The sequence below is a fragment of the Pseudophryne corroboree genome, unplaced genomic scaffold, assembly GCF_028390025.1.
Source record: "Pseudophryne corroboree isolate aPseCor3 unplaced genomic scaffold, aPseCor3.hap2 scaffold_822, whole genome shotgun sequence".
NCBI lineage: Eukaryota > Metazoa > Chordata > Amphibia > Anura > Myobatrachidae > Pseudophryne > Pseudophryne corroboree.
This window is the reverse complement of record NW_026970401.1, coordinates 1-23,502: the sequence shown is the minus strand read 5'-3', so window position 1 is coordinate 23,502 and position 23,502 is coordinate 1. Positions and strand designations below refer to the sequence as shown.

General features: G+C 32.8%; 14 non-coding genes across 14 annotated transcripts; all 14 read right to left on the bottom strand.

The window, feature by feature from the left end:
- Positions 1-228: 228 nt before the first annotated feature.
- Positions 229-302, bottom strand: TRNAF-AAA (transfer RNA phenylalanine (anticodon AAA)). The gene has a single exon. It is a non-coding gene; the product is annotated as a tRNA-Phe (tRNA).
- Positions 303-1,897: 1,595 nt separating this feature from the next.
- TRNAL-AAG (transfer RNA leucine (anticodon AAG)) lies at positions 1,898-1,971 on the bottom strand. The gene has a single exon. It is a non-coding gene; the product is annotated as a tRNA-Leu (tRNA).
- Positions 1,972-3,569: 1,598 nt separating this feature from the next.
- On the bottom strand, positions 3,570-3,643 carry TRNAL-AAG (transfer RNA leucine (anticodon AAG)). Its single transcript has one exon. It is a non-coding gene; the product is annotated as a tRNA-Leu (tRNA).
- A 1,597-nt stretch (positions 3,644-5,240) lies between these two features.
- Positions 5,241-5,314, bottom strand: TRNAI-AAU (transfer RNA isoleucine (anticodon AAU)). Its single transcript has one exon. It is a non-coding gene; the product is annotated as a tRNA-Ile (tRNA).
- Positions 5,315-6,907: 1,593 nt separating this feature from the next.
- TRNAI-AAU (transfer RNA isoleucine (anticodon AAU)) lies at positions 6,908-6,981 on the bottom strand. Its single transcript has one exon. It is a non-coding gene; the product is annotated as a tRNA-Ile (tRNA).
- Positions 6,982-8,563: 1,582 nt separating this feature from the next.
- On the bottom strand, positions 8,564-8,637 carry TRNAI-AAU (transfer RNA isoleucine (anticodon AAU)). Its single transcript has one exon. It is a non-coding gene; the product is annotated as a tRNA-Ile (tRNA).
- A 1,589-nt stretch (positions 8,638-10,226) lies between these two features.
- TRNAI-AAU (transfer RNA isoleucine (anticodon AAU)) lies at positions 10,227-10,300 on the bottom strand. The gene has a single exon. It is a non-coding gene; the product is annotated as a tRNA-Ile (tRNA).
- Positions 10,301-11,889: 1,589 nt separating this feature from the next.
- TRNAI-AAU (transfer RNA isoleucine (anticodon AAU)) lies at positions 11,890-11,963 on the bottom strand. The gene has a single exon. It is a non-coding gene; the product is annotated as a tRNA-Ile (tRNA).
- Positions 11,964-13,548: 1,585 nt separating this feature from the next.
- On the bottom strand, positions 13,549-13,622 carry TRNAI-AAU (transfer RNA isoleucine (anticodon AAU)). The gene has a single exon. It is a non-coding gene; the product is annotated as a tRNA-Ile (tRNA).
- A 1,589-nt stretch (positions 13,623-15,211) lies between these two features.
- Positions 15,212-15,285, bottom strand: TRNAI-AAU (transfer RNA isoleucine (anticodon AAU)). Its single transcript has one exon. It is a non-coding gene; the product is annotated as a tRNA-Ile (tRNA).
- A 1,590-nt stretch (positions 15,286-16,875) lies between these two features.
- Positions 16,876-16,949, bottom strand: TRNAI-AAU (transfer RNA isoleucine (anticodon AAU)). Its single transcript has one exon. It is a non-coding gene; the product is annotated as a tRNA-Ile (tRNA).
- A 1,589-nt stretch (positions 16,950-18,538) lies between these two features.
- TRNAI-AAU (transfer RNA isoleucine (anticodon AAU)) lies at positions 18,539-18,612 on the bottom strand. Its single transcript has one exon. It is a non-coding gene; the product is annotated as a tRNA-Ile (tRNA).
- Positions 18,613-20,201: 1,589 nt separating this feature from the next.
- Positions 20,202-20,275, bottom strand: TRNAI-AAU (transfer RNA isoleucine (anticodon AAU)). Its single transcript has one exon. It is a non-coding gene; the product is annotated as a tRNA-Ile (tRNA).
- Positions 20,276-21,860: 1,585 nt separating this feature from the next.
- Positions 21,861-21,934, bottom strand: TRNAI-AAU (transfer RNA isoleucine (anticodon AAU)). Its single transcript has one exon. It is a non-coding gene; the product is annotated as a tRNA-Ile (tRNA).
- Positions 21,935-23,502: the final 1,568 nt, after the last annotated feature.

The following is a 23,502-nucleotide window of genomic DNA, read 5'->3' as shown; positions in this document are numbered from 1 at the left end:
ACTGATTAATTTGCCCTTGCATATCTTAGTTATGCCATATTGCTTGATTTGAGACAAAAGTCACTGAGCCATGTAGAGAAAAATCTTCATCAGCCAAAGGATGACACTCCCACTGGCTTCTGATATGTATTTGAAGAGATTTTGTGATATATGTGTCTATGATGTTTTCAAGTATTCATGCACTCCACCGATAAGCTTATTCCATTCTTGTCCATCAAGAGAAGCAAATGGCCTATACGGGGATCGAACCCGTGACCTTGGTGTTTTTAGCACCACGCTCTAACCAACTGAGCTAACCGGCTACAAATATCACTGCAAGCAAACACAAAACTGGCAAATGTACCTCAAAGCACAGATCATATTTTGTTTTTATAGCATTTCATTTTTCAAAAAAAAGCTTAAACCATAGAGTCACTTGAAGCATGGGTATCATAAAAATGCTCCAGTTTCTTTCCACATTACAAAATAAAAATAAATATTAGATAGGATAATAACAAAGATTAAGGCATCTACTAATAGTATAAAAATAGATAATTTAGACAAGGAGTATATGCAAATCTAAGCAAAAGCAATCTAAAAAATCTTATACACAATTTTTAATTGTAAATTTACAGATTGTTGAAAAAGATAATCCCAGGATGTAATCCATTATGTATTAAATTTAGTATGTTTTACCAAGTTGTGTATGAATAACTTTTAACACAAAAAAATATATATTGGGGAAGTAGCTTAATGTGCCCATTGGAAATAAAGAATGCTAGCCCATTTTGGAATGCAAAGCTTAAGAAAATACAAACTTCAATCCATAGGAAAGCACTTTTTATTCAGTCTACACTCTGTAATCATACTATAGCTTAATTTACAAATTGTGATGTCATTATCAGACTAAACTCACAAGAGACTTTCATCCTTGGTCTATAAAAAAGGCAGTCCTCTGTTATAAAGCTTGAAACAATTGTAAGTGGCTGATATGCAAATATGGAAATACAGAAAAACTGTCAATTCAATGCTAGGATAACATAAGGGGTGATGTTCCAACTGAAATTGGTCCTAGGCATTTAGGTTTCTAGTATCTATCTTCTCCTTTAAAAAATAGGTTACTTTTTATATATTATCATTGGTTTTGGACAAATATTCTACATAATACCTATTGCATCCCTGAGCTTATTAGAAACTGGAAATAATATATATAAAGTATTGAATTTCTTTTCTTTGCATTTAAAAGATGAGCGCACTTCAGTAGATGCCATTGCTCAGGCGAGGGTTCCATGGTGTAATTGTTAGCACCCTGGACTTTGAATCTAGTAATCTGAGTTCATATCTCATGGGAGCTAACATTGTTTATTTTCCTTTTGTTCAAAGCTCCATTTTCATTCAATGTATGAGTATTGCAAATCTTCATTTAAAATTCATATAAATTCCATCATCTTCAGTGGTGTCCTTTGTTTAAACTCATTTTTAAGCTTATCAAATCAAAAGTATGTCAAATATTTGGAAATAAGAAAAGATGCAATAAGAATGCAGAGATCCATTACTTGTGCTCTGGTCTTTAGAAATTCTCCATTTTTTTTTACTTCAGTGTGCACTAATGAGAGGGGAGCACATATCTTCTTCTTCTTTTTCTTATAGTAACACCTAGTGCCCTCTATGTTTGAGCAGCAATATAATAACTGATTAATTTGCCCTTGCATATCTTAGTTATGCCATATTGCTTGATTTGAGACAAAAGTCACTGAGCCATGTAGAGAAAAATCTTCATCAGCCAAAGGATGACACTCCCACTGGCTTCTGATATGTATTTGAAGAGATTTTGTGATATATGTGTCTATGATGTTTTCAAGTATTCATGCACTCCACCGATGAGCTTATTCCATTCTTGTCCATCAAGAAAAGCAAATGGCCCATACGGGGATCGAACCCGTGACCTTGGTGTTCTTAGCACCACGCTCTAACCAACTGAGCTAACCGGCCACAGATATCACTGCAAGCAAACACAAAACTGGCAAATGTACCTCAAAGCACAGATCATATTTTGTTTTTATAGCATTTAATTTTTCAAAAAAAAAAAGCTTAAGCCATAGAGTCACTTGAAGCATGGGTATCATAAAAATGCTCCAGTTTCTTTCCACATTACAAAATAAAAATAAATATTAGATAGGATAATAACAAATATTAAGGCATCTACTAATAGTATAAAAATAGACAATTTAGACAAGGAGTATATGCAAATCTAAGCAAAATCAATCTAAAAAATCTAATACACAATTTTTAATTGTAAATTAACAGATTGTTGAAAAAGATAATCCCAGGATGTAATCCATTATGTATTAAATTTAGTATGTTTTACCAAGTTGTGTATGAATAACTTTTAACACAAAAAAATATATATTGGGGAAGTAGCTTAATGTGCCCATTGGAAATAAAGAATGCTAGCCCATTTTGGAATGCAAAGCTTAAGAAAATACAAACTTCAATCCATAGGAAAGCACTTTTTATGCAGTCTACACTCTGTAATCATACTATAGCTTAATTTACAAATTGTGATGTCATTATCAGACTTAACTCACAAGAGACTTTCATCCTTGGTCTATAAAAAAGGCAGTCCTCTCTTATAAAGCTTGAAACAATTGTAAGTGGCTGATATGCAAATATGGAAATACAGAAAAACTGTCAATTCAATGCTAGGATAACATAAGGGGTGATGTTCCAACTGAAATTGGTCCTAGGCATTTAGGTTTCTAGTATCTATCTTCTCCTTTAAAAAATAGGTTACTTTTTATATATTATCATTGGTTTTGGACAAATATTCTACATAATACCTATTGCATCCCTGAGCTTATTAGAAACTGGAAATAATATATATAAAGTATTGAATTTCTTTTCTTTGCATTTAAAAGATGAGCGCACTTCAGTAGATGCCATTGCTCAGGCGAGGGTTCCATGGTGTAATTGTTAGCACCCTGGACTTTGAATCTAGTAATCTGAGTTCATATCTCATGGGAGCTAACATTGTTTATTTTCCTTTTGTTCAAAGCTCCATTTTCATTCAATGTATGAGTATTGCAAATCTTCATTTAAAATTCATATAAATTCCATCATCTTCAGTGGTGTCCTTTGTTTAAACTCATTTTTAAGCTTATCAAATCAAAAGTATGTCAAATATTTGGAAATAAGAAAAGATGCAATAAGAATGCAGAGATCCATTACTTGTGCTCTGGTCTTTAGAAATTCTCCATTTTTTTTTACTTCAGTGTGCACTAATGAGAGGGGAGCACATATCTTCTTCTTCTTTTTCTTCTAGTAACACCTAGTGCCCTCTATGTTTGAGCAGCAATATAATAACTGATTAATTTGCCCTTGCATATCTTAGTTATGCCATATTGCTTGATTTGAGACAAAAGTCACTGAGCCATGTAGAGAAAAATCTTCATCAGCCAAAGGATGACACTCCCACTGGCTTCTGATATGTATTTGAAGAGATTTTGTGATATATGTGTCTATGATGTTTTCAAGTATTCATGCACTCCACCGATGAGCTTATTCCATTCTTGTCCATCAAGAAAAGCAAATGGCCCATACGGGGATCGAACCCGTGACCTTGGTGTTCTTAGCACCACGCTCTAACCAACTGAGCTAACCGGCCACAGATATCACTGCAAGCAAACACAAAACTGGCAAATGTACCTCAAAGCACAGATCATATTTTGTTTTTATAGCATTTAATTTTTCAAAAAAAAAAAGCTTAAGCCATAGAGTCACTTGAAGCATGGGTATCATAAAAATGCTCCAGTTTCTTTCCACATTACAAAATAAAAATAAATATTAGATAGGATAATAACAAATATTAAGGCATCTACTAATAGTATAAAAATAGACAATTTAGACAAGGAGTATATGCAAATCTAAGCAAAATCAATCTAAAAAATCTAATACACAATTTTTAATTGTAAATTAACAGATTGTTGAAAAAGATAATCCCAGGATGTAATCCATTATGTATTAAATTTAGTATGTTTTACCAAGTTGTGTATGAATAACTTTTAACACAAAAAATATATATTGGGGAAGTAGCTTAATGTGCCCATTGGAAATAAAGAATGCTAGCCCATTTTGGAATGCAAAGCTTAAGAAAATACAAACTTCAATCCATAGGAAAGCACTTTTTATGCAGTCTACACTCTGTAATCATACTATAGCTTAATTTACAAATTGTGATGTCATTATCAGACTTAACTCACAAGAGACTTTCATCCTTGGTCTATAAAAAAGGCAGTCCTCTCTTATAAAGCTTGAAACAATTGTAAGTGGCTGATATGCAAATATGGAAATACAGAAAAACTGTCAATTCAATGCTAGGATAACATAAGGGGTGATGTTCCAACTGAAATTGGTTCTAGGCATTTAGGTTTCTAGTATCTATCTTCTCCTTTAAAAAATAGGTTACTTTTTATATATTATCATTGGTTTTGGACAAATTTTCTACATAATACCTATTGCATCCCTGAGCTTATTAGAAACTTGAAATAATATATATAAAGTATTGAATTTCTTTTCTTTGCATTTAAAAGATGAGCACACTTCAGTTGATGCCATTGCTCAGGTGAGGGTTCCATGGTGTAATTGTTAGCACCCTGGACTTTGAATCTAGTAATCTGAGTTCATATCTCGTGGGAGCTAACATTGTTTATTTTCCTTTTGTTCAAAGCTCCATTTTCATTCAATGTATGAGTATTGCAAATCTTCATTTAAAATTCATATAAATTCCATCATCTTCAGTGGTGTCCTTTGTTTAAACTCATTTTTAAACTTATCAAATCAGAAGTATGTCAAATATTTGGAAATAAGAAAAGATGCAATAAGAATGCAGAGATCCATTACTTGTGCTCTGGTCTTTAGAAATTCTCCATTTTTTTTTACTTCAGTGTGCACTAATGAGAGGGGAGCACATATCTTCTTCTTCTTTTTCTTCTAGTAACACCTAGTGCCCTCTATGTTTGAGCAGCAATATAATAACTGATTAATTTGCCCTTGCATATCTTAGTTATGCCATATTGCTTGATTTGAGACAAAAGTCACTGAGCCATGTAGAGAAAAATCTTCATCAGCCAAAGGATGACACTCCCACTGGCTTCTGATATGTATTTGAAGAGATTTTGTGATATATGTGTCTATGATGTTTTCAAGTATTCATGCACTCCACCGATGAGCTTATTCCATTCTTGTCCATCAAGAAAAGCAAATGGCCCATACGGGGATCAAACCCGTGACCTTGGCGTTATTAGCACCACGCTCTAACCAACTGAGCTAACCGGCCACAGATATCACTGCAAGCAAACACAAAACTGGCAAATGTACCTCAAAGCACAGATCATATTTTGTTTTTATAGCATTTCATTTTTCAAAAAAAAGCTTAAGCCATAGAGTCACTTGAAGCATGGGTATCATAAAAATGCTCCAGTTTCTTTCCACATTACAAAATAAAAATAAATATTAGATAGGATAATAACAAAGATTAAGGCATCTACTAATAGTATAAAAATAGACAATTTAGACAAGGAGTATATGCAAATCTAAGCAAAATCAATCTAAAAAATCTAATACACAATTTTTAATTGTAAATTTACAGATTGTTGAAAAAGATAATCCCAGGATGTAATCCATTATGTATTAAATTTAGTATGTTTTACCAAGTTGTGTATGAATAACTTTTAACACAAAAAAATATATATTGGGGAAGTAGCTTAATGTGCCCATTGGAAATAAAGAATGCTAGCCCATTTTGGAATGCAAAGCTTAAGAAAATACAAACTTCAATCCATAGGAAAGCACTTTTTATTCAGTCTACACTCTGTAATCATACTATAGCTTAATTTACAAATTGTGATGTCATTATCAGATTTAACTCACAAGAGACTTTCATCCTTGGTCTATAAAAAAGGCAGTCCTCTGTTATAAAGCTTGAAACAATTGTAAGTGGCTGATATGCAAATATGGAAATACAGAAAAACTGTCAATTCAATGCTAGGATAACATAAGGGGTGATGCTCCAACTGAAATTGGTCCTAGGCATTTAGGTTTCTAGTATCTATCTTCTCCTTTAAAAAATAGGTTACTTTTTATATATTATCATTGGGTTTGGACAAATATTCTACATAATACCTATTGCATCCCTGAGCTTATTAGAAACTTGAAATAATATATATAAAGTATTGAATTTCTTTTCTTTGCATTTAAAAGATGAGCGCACTTCAGTAGATGCCATTGCTCAGGTGAGGGTTCCATGGTGTAATTGTTAGCACCCTGGACTTTGAATCTAGTAATCTGAATTAATATCTCGTGGGAGCTAACATTGTTTATTTTCCTTTTGTTCAAAGCTCCAGTTTCATTCAATGTATGAGTATTGCAAATCTTCATTTAAAATTCATATAAATTCCATCATCTTCAGTGGTGTCCTTTGTTTAAACTCATTTTTAAACTTATCAAATCAGAAGTATGTCAAATATTTGGAAATAAGAAAAGATGCAATAAGAATGCAGAGATCCATTACTTGTGCTCTGGTCTTTAGAAATTCTCCATTTTTTTTTTACTTCAGTGTGCACTAATGAGAGGGGAGCACATATCTTCTTCTTCTTCTTCTAGTAACACCTAGTGCCCTCTATGTTTGAGCAGCAATATTATAACTGATTAATTTGCCCTTGCATATCTTAGTTATGCCATATTGCTTGATTTGAGACAAAAGTCACTGAGCCATGTAGAGAAAAATCTTCATCAGCCAAAGGATGACACTCCCACTGGCTTCTGATATGTATTTGAAGAGATTTTGTGATATATGTGTCTATGATGTTTTCAAGTATTCATGCACTCCACCGATGAGCTTATTCCATTCTTGTCCATCAAGAAAAGCAAATGGCCCATACGGGGATCGAACCCGTGACCTTGGCGTTATTAGCACCACGCTCTAACCAACTGAGCTAACCGGCCACAGATATTACTGCAAGCAAACACAAAACTGGCAAATGTACCTCAAAGCACAGATCATATTTTGTTTTTATAGCATTTCATTTTTCAAAAAAAAGCTTAAGCCATAGAGTCACTTGAAGCATGGGTATCATAAAAATGCTCCAGTTTCTTTCCACATTACAAAATAAAAATAAATATTAGATAGGATAATAACAAAGATTAAGGCATCTACTAATAGTATAAAAATAGACAATTTAGACAAGGAGTATATGCAAATCTAAGCAAAATCAATCTAAAAAATCTAATACACAATTTTTAATTGTAAATTTACAGATTGTTGAAAAAGATAATCCCAGGATGTAATCCATTATGTATTAAATTTAGTATGTTTTACCAAGTTGTGTATGAATAACTTTTAACACAAAAAAATATATATTGGGGAAGTAGCTTAATGTGCCCATTGGAAATAAAGAATGCTAGCCCATTTTGGAATGCAAAGCTTAAGAAAATACAAACTTCAATCCATAGGAAAGCACTTTTTATTCAGTCTACACTCTGTAATCATACTATAGCTTAATTTACAAATTGTGATGTCATTATCAGACTTAACTCACAAGAGACTTTCATCCTTGGTCTATAAAAAAGGCAGTCCTCTGTTATAAAGCTTGAAACAATTGTAAGTGGCTGATATGCAAATATGGAAATACAGAAAAACTGTCAATTCAATGCTAGGATAACATAAGGGGTGATGCTCCAACTGAAATTGGTCCTAGGCATTTAGGTTTCTAGTATCTATCTTCTCCTTTAAAAAATAGGTTACTTTTTATATATTATCATTGGGTTTGGACAAATATTCTACATAATACCTATTGCATCCCTGAGCTTATTAGAAACTTGAAATAATATATATAAAGTATTGAATTTCTTTTCTTTGCATTTAAAAGATGAGCGCACTTCAGTAGATGCCATTGCTCAGGTGAGGGTTCCATGGTGTAATTGTTAGCACCATGGACTTTGAATCTAGTAATCTGAATTCATATCTCGTGGGAGCTAACATTGTTTATTTTCCTTTTGTTCAAAGCTCCAGTTTCATTCAATGTATGAGTATTGCAAATCTTCATTTAAAATTCATATAAATTCCATCATCTTCAGTGGTGTCCTTTGTTTAAACTCATTTTTAAACTTATCAAATCAGAAGTATGTCAAATATTTGGAAATAAGAAAAGATGCAATAAGAATGCAGAGATCCATTACTTGTGCTCTGGTCTTTAGAAATTCTCCATTTTTTTTACTTCAGTGTGCACTAATGAGAGGGGAGCACATATCTTCTTCTAGTATCACCTAGTGCCCTCTATGTTTGAGCAGCAATATAATAACTAATTAATTTGCCCTTGCATATCTTAGTTATGCCATATTGCTTGATTTGAGACAAAAGTCACTGAGCCATGTAGAGAAAAATCTTCATCAGCCAAAGGATGACACTCCCACTGGCTTCTGATATGTATTTGAAGAGATTTTGTGATATATGTGTCTATGATGTTTTCAAGTATTCATGCACTCCACCGATGAGTTTATTCCATTCTTGTCCATCAAGAAAAGCAAATGGCCCATACAGGGATCGAACCCATGACCTTGGCGTTATTAGCACCACGCTCTAACCAACTGAGCTACCCGGCCACAGATGTTACTGCAAGCAAACACAAAACTGGCAAGTGTACCTCAAAGCACAGATCATATTTTGTTTTTATAGCATTTCATTTTTCAAAAAAAAGCTTAAGCCATAGAGTCACTTGAAGCATGGGTATCATAAAAATGCTCCAGTTTCTTTCCACATTACAAAATAAAAATAAATATTAGATAGGATAATAACAAAGATTAAGGCATCTACTAATAGTATAAAAATAGACAATTTAGACAAGGAGTATATGCAAATCTAAGCAAAATCAATCTAAAAAATCTAATACACAATTTTTAATTGTAAATTTACAGATTGTTGAAAAAGATAATCCCAGGATGTAATCCATTATGTATTAAATTTAGTATGTTTTACCAAGTTGTGTATGAATAACTTTTAACACAAAAAAATATATATTGGGGAAGTAGCTTAATGTGCCCATTGGAAATAAAGAATGCTAGCCCATTTTGGAATGCAAAGCTTAAGAAAATACAAACTTCAATCCATAGGAAAGCACTTTTTATTCAGTCTACACTCTGTAATCATACTATAGCTTAATTTACAAATTGTGATGTCATTATCAGACTTAACTCACAAGAGACTTTCATCCTTGGTCTATAAAAAAGGCAGTCCTCTGTTATAAAGCTTGAAACAATTGTAAGTGGCTGATATGCAAATATGGAAATACAGAAAAACTGTCAATTCAATGCTAGGATAACATAAGGAGTGATGCTCCAACTGAAATTGGTCCTAGGCATTTAGGTTTCTAGTATCTATCTTCTCCTTTAAAAAATAGGTTACTTTTTATATATTATCATTGGGTTTGGACAAATATTCTACATAATACCTATTGCATCCCTGAGCTTATTAGAAACTTGAAATAATATATATAAAGTATTGAATTTCTTTTCTTTGCATTTAAAAGATGAGCGCACTTCAGTAGATGCCATTGCTCAGGTGAGGGTTCCATGGTGTAATTGTTAGCACCCTGGACTTTGAATCTAGTAATCTGAATTCATATCTCGTGGGAGCTAACATTGTTTATTTTCCTTTTGTTCAAAGCTCCAGTTTCATTCAATGTATGAGTATTGCAAATCTTCATTTAAAATTCATATAAATTCCATCATCTTCAGTGGTGTCCTTTGTTTAAACTCATTTTTAAACTTATCAAATCAGAAGTATGTCAAATATTTGGAAATAAGAAAAGATGCAATAAGAATGCAGAGATCCATTACTTGTGCTCTGGTCTTTAGAAATTCTCCATTTTTTTTTACTTCAGTGTGCACTAATGAGAGGGGAGCACATATCTTCTTCTTCTTCTAGTAACACCTAGTGCCCTCTATGTTTGAGCAGCAATATAATAACTAATTAATTTGCCCTTGCATATCTTAGTTATGCCATATTGCTTGATTTGAGACAAAAGTCACTGAGCCATGTAGAGAAAAATCTTCATCAGCCAAAGGATGACACTCCCACTGGCTTCTGATATGTATTTGAAGAGATTTTGTGATATATGTGTCTATGATGTTTTCAAGTATTCATGCACTCCACCGATGAGCTTATTCCATTCTTGTCCATCAAGAAAAGCAAATGGCCCGTACGGGAATCGAACCCGTGACCTTGGCATTATTAGCACCACGCTCTAACCAACTGAGCTAACCGGCCACAGATGTTACTGCAAGCAAACACAAAACTGGCAAATGTACCTCAAAGCACAGATCATATTTTGTTTTTATAGCATTTAATTTTTCAAAAAAAAGCTTAAGCCATAGAGTCACTTGAAGCATGGGTATCATAAAAATGCTCCAGTTTCTTTCCACATTACAAAATAAAAATAAATATTAGATAGGATAATAACAAAGATTAAGGCATCTACTAATAGTATAAAAATAGACAATTTAGACAAGGAGTATAAGCAAATCTAAGCAAAATCAATCTAAAAAATCTAATACACAATTTTTAATTGTAAATTTACAGATTGTTGAAAAAGATAATCCCAGGATGTAATCCATTATGTATTAAATTTAGTATGTTTTACCAAGTTGTGTATGAATAACTTTTAACACAAAAAAATATATATTGGGGAAGTAGCCTAATGTGCCCATTGGAAATAAAGAATGCTAGCCCATTTTGGAATGCAAAGCTTAAGAAAATACAAACTTCAATCCATAGGAAAGCACTTTTTATTCAGTCTACACTCTGTAATCATACTATAGCTTAATTTACAAATTGTGATGTCATTATCAGACTTAACTCACAAGAGACTTTCATCCTTGGTCTATAAAAAAGGCAGTCCTCTGTTATAAAGCTTGAAACAATTGTAAGTGGCTGATATGCAAATATGGAAATACAGAAAAACTGTCAATTCAATGCTAGGATAACATAAGGGGTGATGCTCCAACTGAAATTGGTCCTAGGCATTTAGGTTTCTAGAATCTATCTTCTCCTTTAAAAAATAGGTTACTTTTTATATATTATCATTGGGTTTGGACAAATATTCTACATAATACCTATTGCATCCCTGAGCTTATTAGAAACTTGAAATAATATATATAAAGTATTGAATTTCTTTTCTTTGCATTTAAAAGATGAGCGCACTTCAGTAGATGCCATTGCTCAGGTGAGGGTTCCATGGTGTAATTGTTAGCACCCTGGACTTTGAATCTAGTAATCTGAATTCATATCTCGTGGGAGCTAACATTGTTTATTTTCTTTTTTTTTAAAGCTCCAGTTTCATTCAATGTATGAGTATTGCAAATCTTCATTTAAAATTCATATAAATTCCATCATCTTCAGTGGTGTCCTTTGTTTAAACTCATTTTTAAACTTATCAAATCAGAAGTATGTCAAATATTTGGAAATAAGAAAAGATGCAATAAGAATGCAGAGATCCATTACTTGTGCTCTGGTCTTTAGAAATTCTCCATTTTTTTTTACTTCAGTGTGCACTAATGAGAGGGGAGCACATATCTTCTTCTTCTTCTAGTAACACCTAGTGCCCTCTATGTTTGAGCAGCAATATAATAACTAATTAATTTGCCCTTGCATATCTTAGTTATGCCATATTGCTTGATTTGAGACAAAAGTCACTGAGCCATGTAGAGAAAAATCTTCATCAGCCAAAGGATGACACTCCCACTGGCTTCTGATATGTATTTGAAGAGATTTTGTGATATATGTGTCTATGATGTTTTCAAGTATTCATGCACTCCACCGATGAGCTTATTCCATTCTTGTCCATCAAGAAAAGCAAATGGCCCATACGGGAATCGAACCCGTGACCTTGGCGTTATTAGCACCACGCTCTAACCAACTGAACTAACCGGCCACAGATGTTACTGCAAGCAAACACAAAACTGGCAAATGTACCTCAAAGCACAGATCATATTTTGTTTTTATAGCATTTCATTTTTCAAAAAAAAGCTTAAGCCATAGAGTCACTTGAAGCATGGGTATCATAAAAATGCTCCAGTTTCTTTCCACATTACAAAATAAAAATAAATATTAGATAGGATAATAACAAAGATTAAGGCATCTACTAATAGTATAAAAATAGACAATTTAGACAAGGAGTATATGCAAATCTAAGCAAAATCAATCTAAAAAATCTAATACACAATTTTTAATTGTAAATTTACAGATTGTTGAAAAAGATAATCCCAGGATGTAATCCATTATGTATTAAATTTAGTATGTTTTACCAAGTTGTGTATGAATAACTTTTAACACAAAAAAATATATATTGGGGAAGTAGCTTAATGTGCCCATTGGAAATAAAGAATGCTAGCCCATTTTGGAATGCAAAGCTTAAGAAAATACAAACTTCAATCCATAGGAAAGCACTTTTTATTCAGTCTACACTCTGTAATCATACTATAGCTTAATTTACAAATTGTGATGTCATTATCAGACTTAATTCACAAGAGACTTTCATCCTTGGTCTATAAAAAAGGCAGTCCTCTGTTATAAAGCTTGAAACAATTGTAAGTGGCTGATATGCAAATATGGAAATACAGAAAAACTGTCAATTCAATGCTAGGATAACATAAGGGGTGATGCTCCAACTGAAATTGGTCCTAGGCATTTAGGTTTCTAGTATCTATCTTCTCCTTTAAAAAATAGGTTACTTTTTATATATTATCATTGGGTTTGGACAAATATTCTACATAATACCTATTGCATCCCTGAGCTTATTAGAAACTTGAAATAATATAAAGTATTGAATTTCTTTTCTTTGCATTTAAAAGATGAGCGCACTTCAGTAGATGCCATTGCTCAGGTGAGGGTTCCATGGTGTAATTGTTAGCACCCTGGACTTTGAATCTAGTAATCTGAATTAATATCTCGTGGGAGCTAACATTGTTTATTTTCCTTTTGTTCAAAGCTCCAGTTTCATTCAATGTATGAGTATTGCAAATCTTCATTTAAAATTCATATAAATTCCATCATCTTCAGTGGTGTCCTTTGTTTAAACTCATTTTTAAACTTATCAAATCAGAAGTATGTCAAATATTTGGAAATAAGAAAAGATGCAATAAGAATGCAGAGATCCATTACTTGTGCTCTGGTCTTTAGAAATTCTCCATTTTTTTTTACTTCAGTGTGCACTAATGAGAGGGGAGCACATATCTTCTTCTTCTTCTAGTAACACCTAGTGCCCTCTATGTTTGAGCAGCAATATAATAACTAATTAATTTGCCCTTGCATATCTTAGTTATGCCATATTGCTTGATTTGAGACAAAAGTCACTGAGCCATGTAGAGAAAAATCTTCATCAGCCAAAGGATGACACTCCCACTGGCTTCTGATATGTATTTGAAGAGATTTTGTGATATATGTGTCTATGATGTTTTCAAGTATTCATGCACTCCACCGATGAGCTTATTCCATTCTTGTCAATCAAGAAAAGCAAATGGCCCATACGGGGATCGAACCCGTGACCTTGGCGTTATTAGCACCACGCTCTAACCAACTGAGCTAACCGGCCACGGATGTTACTGCAAGCAAACACAAAACTGGCAAATGTACCTCAAAGCACAGATCATATTTTGTTTTTATAGCATTTCATTTTTCAAAAAAAAGCTTAAGACATAGAGTCACTTGAAGCATGGGTATCATAAAAATGCTCCAGTTTCTTTCCACATTACAAAATAAAAATAAATATTAGATAGGATAATAACAAAGATTAAGGCATCTACTAATAGTATAAAAATAGACAATTTAGACAAGGAGTATATGCAAATCTAAGCAAAATCAATCTAAAAAATCTAATACACAATTTTTAATTGTAAATTTACAGATTGTTGAAAAAGATAATCCCAGGATGTAATCCATTATGTATTAAATTTAGTATGTTTTACCAAGTTGTGTATGAATAACTTTTAACACAAAAAAATATATATTGGGGAAGTAGCTTAATGTGCCCATTGGAAATAAAGAATGCTAGCCCATTTTGGAATGCAAAGCTTAAGAAAATACAAACTTCAATCCATAGGAAAGCACTTTTTATTCAGTCTACACTCTGTAATCATACTATAGCTTAATTTACAAATTGTGATGTCATTATCAGACTTAACTCACAAGAGACTTTCATCCTTGGTCTATAAAAAAGGCAGTCCTCTGTTATAAAGCTTGAAACAATTGTAAGTGGCTGATATGCAAATATGGAAATACAGAAAAACTGTCAATTCAATGCTAGGATAACATAAGGGGTGATGCTCCAACTGAAATTGGTCCTAGGCATTTAGGTTTCTAGTATCTATCTTCTCCTTTAAAAAATAGGTTACTTTTTATATATTATCATTGGGTTTGGACAAATATTCTACATAATACCTATTGCATCCCTGAGCTTATTAGAAACTTGAAATAATATATATAAAGTATTGAATTTCTTTTCTTTGCATTTAAAAGATGAGCGCACTTCAGTAGATGCCATTGCTCAGGTGAGGGTTCCATGGTGTAATTGTTAGCACCCTGGACTTTGAATCTAGTAATCTGAATTCATATCTCGTGGGAGCTAACATTGTTTATTTTCCTTTTGTTCAAAGCTCCAGTTTCATTCAATGTATGAGTATTGCAAATCTTCATTTAAAATTCATATAAATTCCATCATCTTCAGTGGTGTCCTTTGTTTAAACTCATTTTTAAACTTATCAAATCAGAAGTATGTCAAATATTTGGAAATAAGAAAAGATGCAATAAGAATGCAGAGATCCATTACTTGTGCTCTGGTCTTTAGAAATTCTCCATTTTTTTTTACTTCAGTGTGCACTAATGAGAGGGGAGCACATATCTTCTTCTTCTTCTAGTAACACCTAGTGCCCTCTATGTTTGAGCAGCAATATAATAACTAATTAATTTGCCCTTGCATATCTTAGTTATGCCATATTGCTTGATTTGAGACAAAAGTCACTGAGCCATGTAGAGAAAAATCTTCATCAGCCAAAGGATGACACTCCCACTGGCTTCTGATATGTATTTGAAGAGATTTTGTGATATATGTGTCTATGATGTTTTCAAGTATTCATGCACTCCACCGATGAGCTTATTCCATTCTTGTCCATCAAGAAAAGCAAATGGCCCATACGGGGATCGAACCCGTGACCTTGGCGTTATTAGCACCACGCTCTAACCAACTGAGCTAACCGGCCACAGATGTTACTGCAAGCAAACACAAAACTGGCAAATGTACCTCAAAGCACAGATCATATTTTGTTTTTATAGCATTTCATTTTTCAAAAAAAAGCTTAAGCCATAGAGTCACTTGAAGCATGGGTATCATAAAAATGCTCCAGTTTCTTTCCACATTACAAAATAAAAATAAATATTAGATAGGATAATAACAAAGATTAAGGCATCTACTAATAGTATAAAAATAGACAATTTATACAAGGACATATGCAAATCTAAGCAAAATCAATCTAAAAAATCTTATACACAATTTTTAATTGTAAATTTACAGATTGTTGAAAAAGATAATCCCAGGATGTAATCCATTATGTATTAAATTTAGTATGTTTTACCAAGTTGTGTATGAATAACTTTTAACACAAAAAAATATATATTGGGGAAGTAGCTTAATGTGCCCATTGGAAATAAAGAATGCTAGCCCATTTTGGAATGCAAAGCTTAAGAAAATACAAACTTCAATCCATAGGAAAGCACTTTTTATTCAGTCTACACTCTGTAATCATACTATAGCTTAATTTACAAATTGTGATGTCATTATCAGACTTAACTCACAAGAGACTTTCATCCTTGGTCTATAAAAAAGGCAGTCCTCTGTTATAAAGCTTGAAACAATTGTAAGTGGCTGATATGCAAATATGGAAATACAGAAAAACTGTCAATTCAATGCTAGGATAACATAAGGGGTGATGCTCCAACTGAAATTGGTCCTAGGCATTTAGGTTTCTAGTATCTATCTTCTCCTTTAAAAAATAGGTTACTTTTTATATATTATCATTGGGTTTGGACAAATATTCTACATAATACCTATTGCATCCCTGAGCTTATTAGAAACTTGAAATAATATATATAAAGTATTGAATTTCTTTTCTTTGCATTTAAAAGATGAGCGCACTTCAGTAGATGTCATTGCTCAGGTGAGGGTTCCATGGTGTAATTGTTAGCACCCTGGACTTTGAATCTAGTAATCTGAATTCATATCTCGTGGGAGCTAACATTGTTTATTTTCCTTTTGTTCAAAGCTCTAGTTTCATTCAATGTATGAGTATTGCAAATCTTCATTTAAAATTCATATAAATTCCATCATCTTCAGTGGTGTCCTTTGTTTAAACTCATTTTTAAACTTATCAAATCAGAAGTATGTCAAATATTTGGAAATAAGAAAAGATGCAATAAGAATGCAGAGATCCATTACTTGTGCTCTGGTCTTTAGAAATTCTCCATTTTTTTTTTTACTTCAGTGTGCACTAATGAGAGGGGAGCACATATCTTCTTCTTCTTCTAGTAACACCTAGTGCCCTCTATGTTTGAGCAGCAATATAATAACTAATTAATTTGCCCTTGCATATCTTAGTTATGCCATATTGCTTGATTTGAGACAAAAGTCACTGAGCCATGTAGAGAAAAATCTTCATCAGCCAAAGGATGACACTCCCACTGGCTTCTGATATGTATTTGAAGAGATTTTGTGATATATGTGTCTATGATGTTTTCAAGTATTCATGCACTCCACCGATGAGTTTATTCCATTCTTGTCCATCAAGAAAAGCAAATGGCCCATACAGGGATCGAACCCATGACCTTGGCGTTATTAGCACCACGCTCTAACCAACTGAGCTACCCGGCCACAGATGTTACTGCAAGCAAACACAAAACTGGCAAGTGTACCTCAAAGCACAGATCATATTTTGTTTTTATAGCATTTCATTTTTCAAAAAAAAGCTTAAGCCATAGAGTCACTTGAAGCATGGGTATCATAAAAATGCTCCAGTTTCTTTCCACATTACAAAATAAAAATAAATATTAGATAGGATAATAACAAAGATTAAGGCATCTACTAATAGTATAAAAATAGACAATTTAGACAAGGAGTATATGCAAATCTAAGCAAAATCAATCTAAAAAATCTAATACACAATTTTTAATTGTAAATTTACAGATTGTTGAAAAAGATAATCCCAGGATGTAATCCATTATGTATTAAATTTAGTATGTTTTACCAAGTTGTGTATGAATAACTTTTAACACAAAAAAATATATATTGGGGAAGTAGCTTAATGTGCCCATTGGAAATAAAGAATGCTAGCCCATTTTGGAATGCAAAGCTTAAGAAAATACAAACTTCAATCCATAGGAAAGCACTTTTTATTCAGTCTACACTCTGTAATCATACTATAGCTTAATTTACAAATTGTGATGTCATTATCAGACTTAACTCACAAGAGACTTTCATCCTTGGTCTATAAAAAAGGCAGTCCTCTGTTATAAAGCTTGAAACAATTGTAAGTGGCTGATATGCAAATATGGAAATACAGAAAAACTGTCAATTCAATGCTAGGATAACATAAGGAGTGATGCTCCAACTGAAATTGGTCCTAGGCATTTAGGTTTCTAGTATCTATCTTCTCCTTTAAAAAATAGGTTACTTTTTATATATTATCATTGGGTTTGGACAAATATTCTACATAATACCTATTGCATCCCTGAGCTTATTAGAAACTTGAAATAATATATATAAAGTATTGAATTTCTTTTCTTTGCATTTAAAAGATGAGCGCACTTCAGTAGATGCCATTGCTCAGGTGAGGGTTCCATGGTGTAATTGTTAGCACCCTGGACTTTGAATCTAGTAATCTGAATTCATATCTCGTGGGAGCTAACATTGTTTATTTTCCTTTTGTTCAAAGCTCCAGTTTCATTCAATGTATGAGTATTGCAAATCTTCATTTAAAATTCATATAAATTCCATCATCTTCAGTGGTGTCCTTTGTTTAAACTCATTTTTAAACTTATCAAATCAGAAGTATGTCAAATATTTGGAAATAAGAAAAGATGCAATAAGAATGCAGAGATCCATTACTTGTGCTCTGGTCTTTAGAAATTCTCCATTTTTTTTTACTTCAGTGTGCACTAATGAGAGGGGAGCACATATCTTCTTCTTCTTCTAGTAACACCTAGTGCCCTCTATGTTTGAGCAGCAATATAATAACTAATTAATTTGCCCTTGCATATCTTAGTTATGCCATATTGCTTGATTTGAGACAAAAGTCACTGAGCCATGTAGAGAAAAATCTTCATCAGCCAAAGGATGACACTCCCACTGGCTTCTGATATGTATTTGAAGAGATTTTGTGATATATGTGTCTATGATGTTTTCAAGTATTCATGCACTCCACCGATGAGCTTATTCCATTCTTGTCCATCAAGAAAAGCAAATGGCCCGTACGGGAATCGAACCCGTGACCTTGGCATTATTAGCACCACGCTCTAACCAACTGAGCTAACCGGCCACAGATGTTACTGCAAGCAAACACAAAACTGGCAAATGTACCTCAAAGCACAGATCATATTTTGTTTTTATAGCATTTAATTTTTCAAAAAAAAGCTTAAGCCATAGAGTCACTTGAAGCATGGGTATCATAAAAATGCTCCAGTTTCTTTCCACATTACAAAATAAAAATAAATATTAGATAGGATAATAACAAAGATTAAGGCATCTACTAATAGTATAAAAATAGACAATTTAGACAAGGAGTATAAGCAAATCTAAGCAAAATCAATCTAAAAAATCTAATACACAATTTTTAATTGTAAATTTACAGATTGTTGAAAAAGATAATCCCAGGATGTAATCCATTATGTATTAAATTTAGTATGTTTTACCAAGTTGTGTATGAATAACTTTTAACACAAAAAAATATATATTGGGGAAGTAGCCTAATGTGCCCATTGGAAATAAAGAATGCTAGCCCATTTTGGAATGCAAAGCTTAAGAAAATACAAACTTCAATCCATAGGAAAGCACTTTTTATTCAGTCTACACTCTGTAATCATACTATAGCTTAATTTACAAATTGTGATGTCATTATCAGACTTAACTCACAAGAGACTTTCATCCTTGGTCTATAAAAAAGGCAGTCCTCTGTTATAAAGCTTGAAACAATTGTAAGTGGCTGATATGCAAATATGGAAATACAGAAAAACTGTCAATTCAATGCTAGGATAACATAAGGGGTGATGCTCCAACTGAAATTGGTCCTAGGCATTTAGGTTTCTAGAATCTATCTTCTCCTTTAAAAAATAGGTTACTTTTTATATATTATCATTGGGTTTGGACAAATATTCTACATAATACCTATTGCATCCCTGAGCTTATTAGAAACTTGAAATAATATATATAAAGTATTGAATTTCTTTTCTTTGCATTTAAAAGATGAGCGCACTTCAGTAGATGCCATTGCTCAGGTGAGGGTTCCATGGTGTAATTGTTAGCACCCTGGACTTTGAATCTAGTAATCTGAATTCATATCTCGTGGGAGCTAACATTGTTTATTTTCTTTTTTTTTAAAGCTCCAGTTTCATTCAATGTATGAGTATTGCAAATCTTCATTTAAAATTCATATAAATTCCATCATCTTCAGTGGTGTCCTTTGTTTAAACTCATTTTTAAACTTATCAAATCAGAAGTATGTCAAATATTTGGAAATAAGAAAAGATGCAATAAGAATGCAGAGATCCATTACTTGTGCTCTGGTCTTTAGAAATTCTCCATTTTTTTTTACTTCAGTGTGCACTAATGAGAGGGGAGCACATATCTTCTTCTTCTTCTAGTAACACCTAGTGCCCTCTATGTTTGAGCAGCAATATAATAACTAATTAATTTGCCCTTGCATATCTTAGTTATGCCATATTGCTTGATTTGAGACAAAAGTCACTGAGCCATGTAGAGAAAAATCTTCATCAGCCAAAGGATGACACTCCCACTGGCTTCTGATATGTATTTGAAGAGATTTTGTGATATATGTGTCTATGATGTTTTCAAGTATTCATGCACTCCACCGATGAGCTTATTCCATTCTTGTCCATCAAGAAAAGCAAATGGCCCATACGGGAATCGAACCCGTGACCTTGGCGTTATTAGCACCACGCTCTAACCAACTGAACTAACCGGCCACAGATGTTACTGCAAGCAAACACAAAACTGGCAAATGTACCTCAAAGCACAGATCATATTTTGTTTTTATAGCATTTCATTTTTCAAAAAAAAGCTTAAGCCATAGAGTCACTTGAAGCATGGGTATCATAAAAATGCTCCAGTTTCTTTCCACATTACAAAATAAAAATAAATATTAGATAGGATAATAACAAAGATTAAGGCATCTACTAATAGTATAAAAATAGACAATTTAGACAAGGAGTATATGCAAATCTAAGCAAAATCAATCTAAAAAATCTAATACACAATTTTTAATTGTAAATTTACAGATTGTTGAAAAAGATAATCCCAGGATGTAATCCATTATGTATTAAATTTAGTATGTTTTACCAAGTTGTGTATGAATAACTTTTAACACAAAAAAATATATATTGGGGAAGTAGCTTAATGTGCCCATTGGAAATAAAGAATGCTAGCCCATTTTGGAATGCAAAGCTTAAGAAAATACAAACTTCAATCCATAGGAAAGCACTTTTTATTCAGTCTACACTCTGTAATCATACTATAGCTTAATTTACAAATTGTGATGTCATTATCAGACTTAATTCACAAGAGACTTTCATCCTTGGTCTATAAAAAAGGCAGTCCTCTGTTATAAAGCTTGAAACAATTGTAAGTGGCTGATATGCAAATATGGAAATACAGAAAAACTGTCAATTCAATGCTAGGATAACATAAGGGGTGATGCTCCAACTGAAATTGGTCCTAGGCATTTAGGTTTCTAGTATCTATCTTCTCCTTTAAAAAATAGGTTACTTTTTATATATTATCATTGGGTTTGGACAAATATTCTACATAATACCTATTGCATCCCTGAGCTTATTAGAAACTTGAAATAATATAAAGTATTGAATTTCTTTTCTTTGCATTTAAAAGATGAGCGCACTTCAGTAGATGCCATTGCTCAGGTGAGGGTTCCATGGTGTAATTGTTAGCACCCTGGACTTTGAATCTAGTAATCTGAATTAATATCTCGTGGGAGCTAACATTGTTTATTTTCCTTTTGTTCAAAGCTCCAGTTTCATTCAATGTATGAGTATTGCAAATCTTCATTTAAAATTCATATAAATTCCATCATCTTCAGTGGTGTCCTTTGTTTAAACTCATTTTTAAACTTATCAAATCAGAAGTATGTCAAATATTTGGAAATAAGAAAAGATGCAATAAGAATGCAGAGATCCATTACTTGTGCTCTGGTCTTTAGAAATTCTCCATTTTTTTTTACTTCAGTGTGCACTAATGAGAGGGGAGCACATATCTTCTTCTTCTTCTAGTAACACCTAGTGCCCTCTATGTTTGAGCAGCAATATAATAACTAATTAATTTGCCCTTGCATATCTTAGTTATGCCATATTGCTTGATTTGAGACAAAAGTCACTGAGCCATGTAGAGAAAAATCTTCATCAGCCAAAGGATGACACTCCCACTGGCTTCTGATATGTATTTGAAGAGATTTTGTGATATATGTGTCTATGATGTTTTCAAGTATTCATGCACTCCACCGATGAGCTTATTCCATTCTTGTCAATCAAGAAAAGCAAATGGCCCATACGGGGATCGAACCCGTGACCTTGGCGTTATTAGCACCACGCTCTAACCAACTGAGCTAACCGGCCACGGATGTTACTGCAAGCAAACACAAAACTGGCAAATGTACCTCAAAGCACAGATCATATTTTGTTTTTATAGCATTTCATTTTTCAAAAAAAAGCTTAAGACATAGAGTCACTTGAAGCATGGGTATCATAAAAATGCTCCAGTTTCTTTCCACATTACAAAATAAAAATAAATATTAGATAGGATAATAACAAAGATTAAGGCATCTACTAATAGTATAAAAATAGACAATTTAGACAAGGAGTATATGCAAATCTAAGCAAAATCAATCTAAAAAATCTAATACACAATTTTTAATTGTAAATTTACAGATTGTTGAAAAAGATAATCCCAGGATGTAATCCATTATGTATTAAATTTAGTATGTTTTACCAAGTTGTGTATGAATAACTTTTAACACAAAAAAATATATATTGGGGAAGTAGCTTAATGTGCCCATTGGAAATAAAGAATGCTAGCCCATTTTGGAATGCAAAGCTTAAGAAAATACAAACTTCAATCCATAGGAAAGCACTTTTTATTCAGTCTACACTCTGTAATCATACTATAGCTTAATTTACAAATTGTGATGTCATTATCAGACTTAACTCACAAGAGACTTTCATCCTTGGTCTATAAAAAAGGCAGTCCTCTGTTATAAAGCTTGAAACAATTGTAAGTGGCTGATATGCAAATATGGAAATACAGAAAAACTGTCAATTCAATGCTAGGATAACATAAGGGGTGATGCTCCAACTGAAATTGGTCCTAGGCATTTAGGTTTCTAGTATCTATCTTCTCCTTTAAAAATAGGTTACTTTTTATATATTATCATTGGGTTTGGACAAATATTCTACATAATACCTATTGCATCCCTGAGCTTATTAGAAACTTGAAATAATATATATAAAGTATTGAATTTCTTTTCTTTGCATTTAAAAGATGAGCGCACTTCAGTAGATGCCATTGCTCAGGTGAGGGTTCCATGGTGTAATTGTTAGCACCCTGGACTTTGAATCTAGTAATCTGAATTCATATCTCGTGGGAGCTAACATTGTTTATTTTCCTTTTGTTCAAAGCTCCAGTTTCATTCAATGTATGAGTATTGCAAATCTTCATTTAAAATTCATATAAATTCCATCATCTTCAGTGGTGTCCTTTGTTTAAACTCATTTTTAAACTTATCAAATCAGAAGTATGTCAAATATTTGGAAATAAGAAAAGATGCAATAAGAATGCAGAGATCCATTACTTGTGCTCTGGTCTTTAGAAATTCTCCATTTTTTTTTACTTCAGTGTGCACTAATGAGAGGGGAGCACATATCTTCTTCTTCTTCTAGTAACACCTAGTGCCCTCTATGTTTGAGCAGCAATATAATAACTAATTAATTTGCCCTTGCATATCTTAGTTATGCCATATTGCTTGATTTGAGACAAAAGTCACTGAGCCATGTAGAGAAAAATCTTCATCAGCCAAAGGATGACACTCCCACTGGCTTCTGATATGTATTTGAAGAGATTTTGTGATATATGTGTCTATGATGTTTTCAAGTATTCATGCACTCCACCGATGAGCTTATTCCATTCT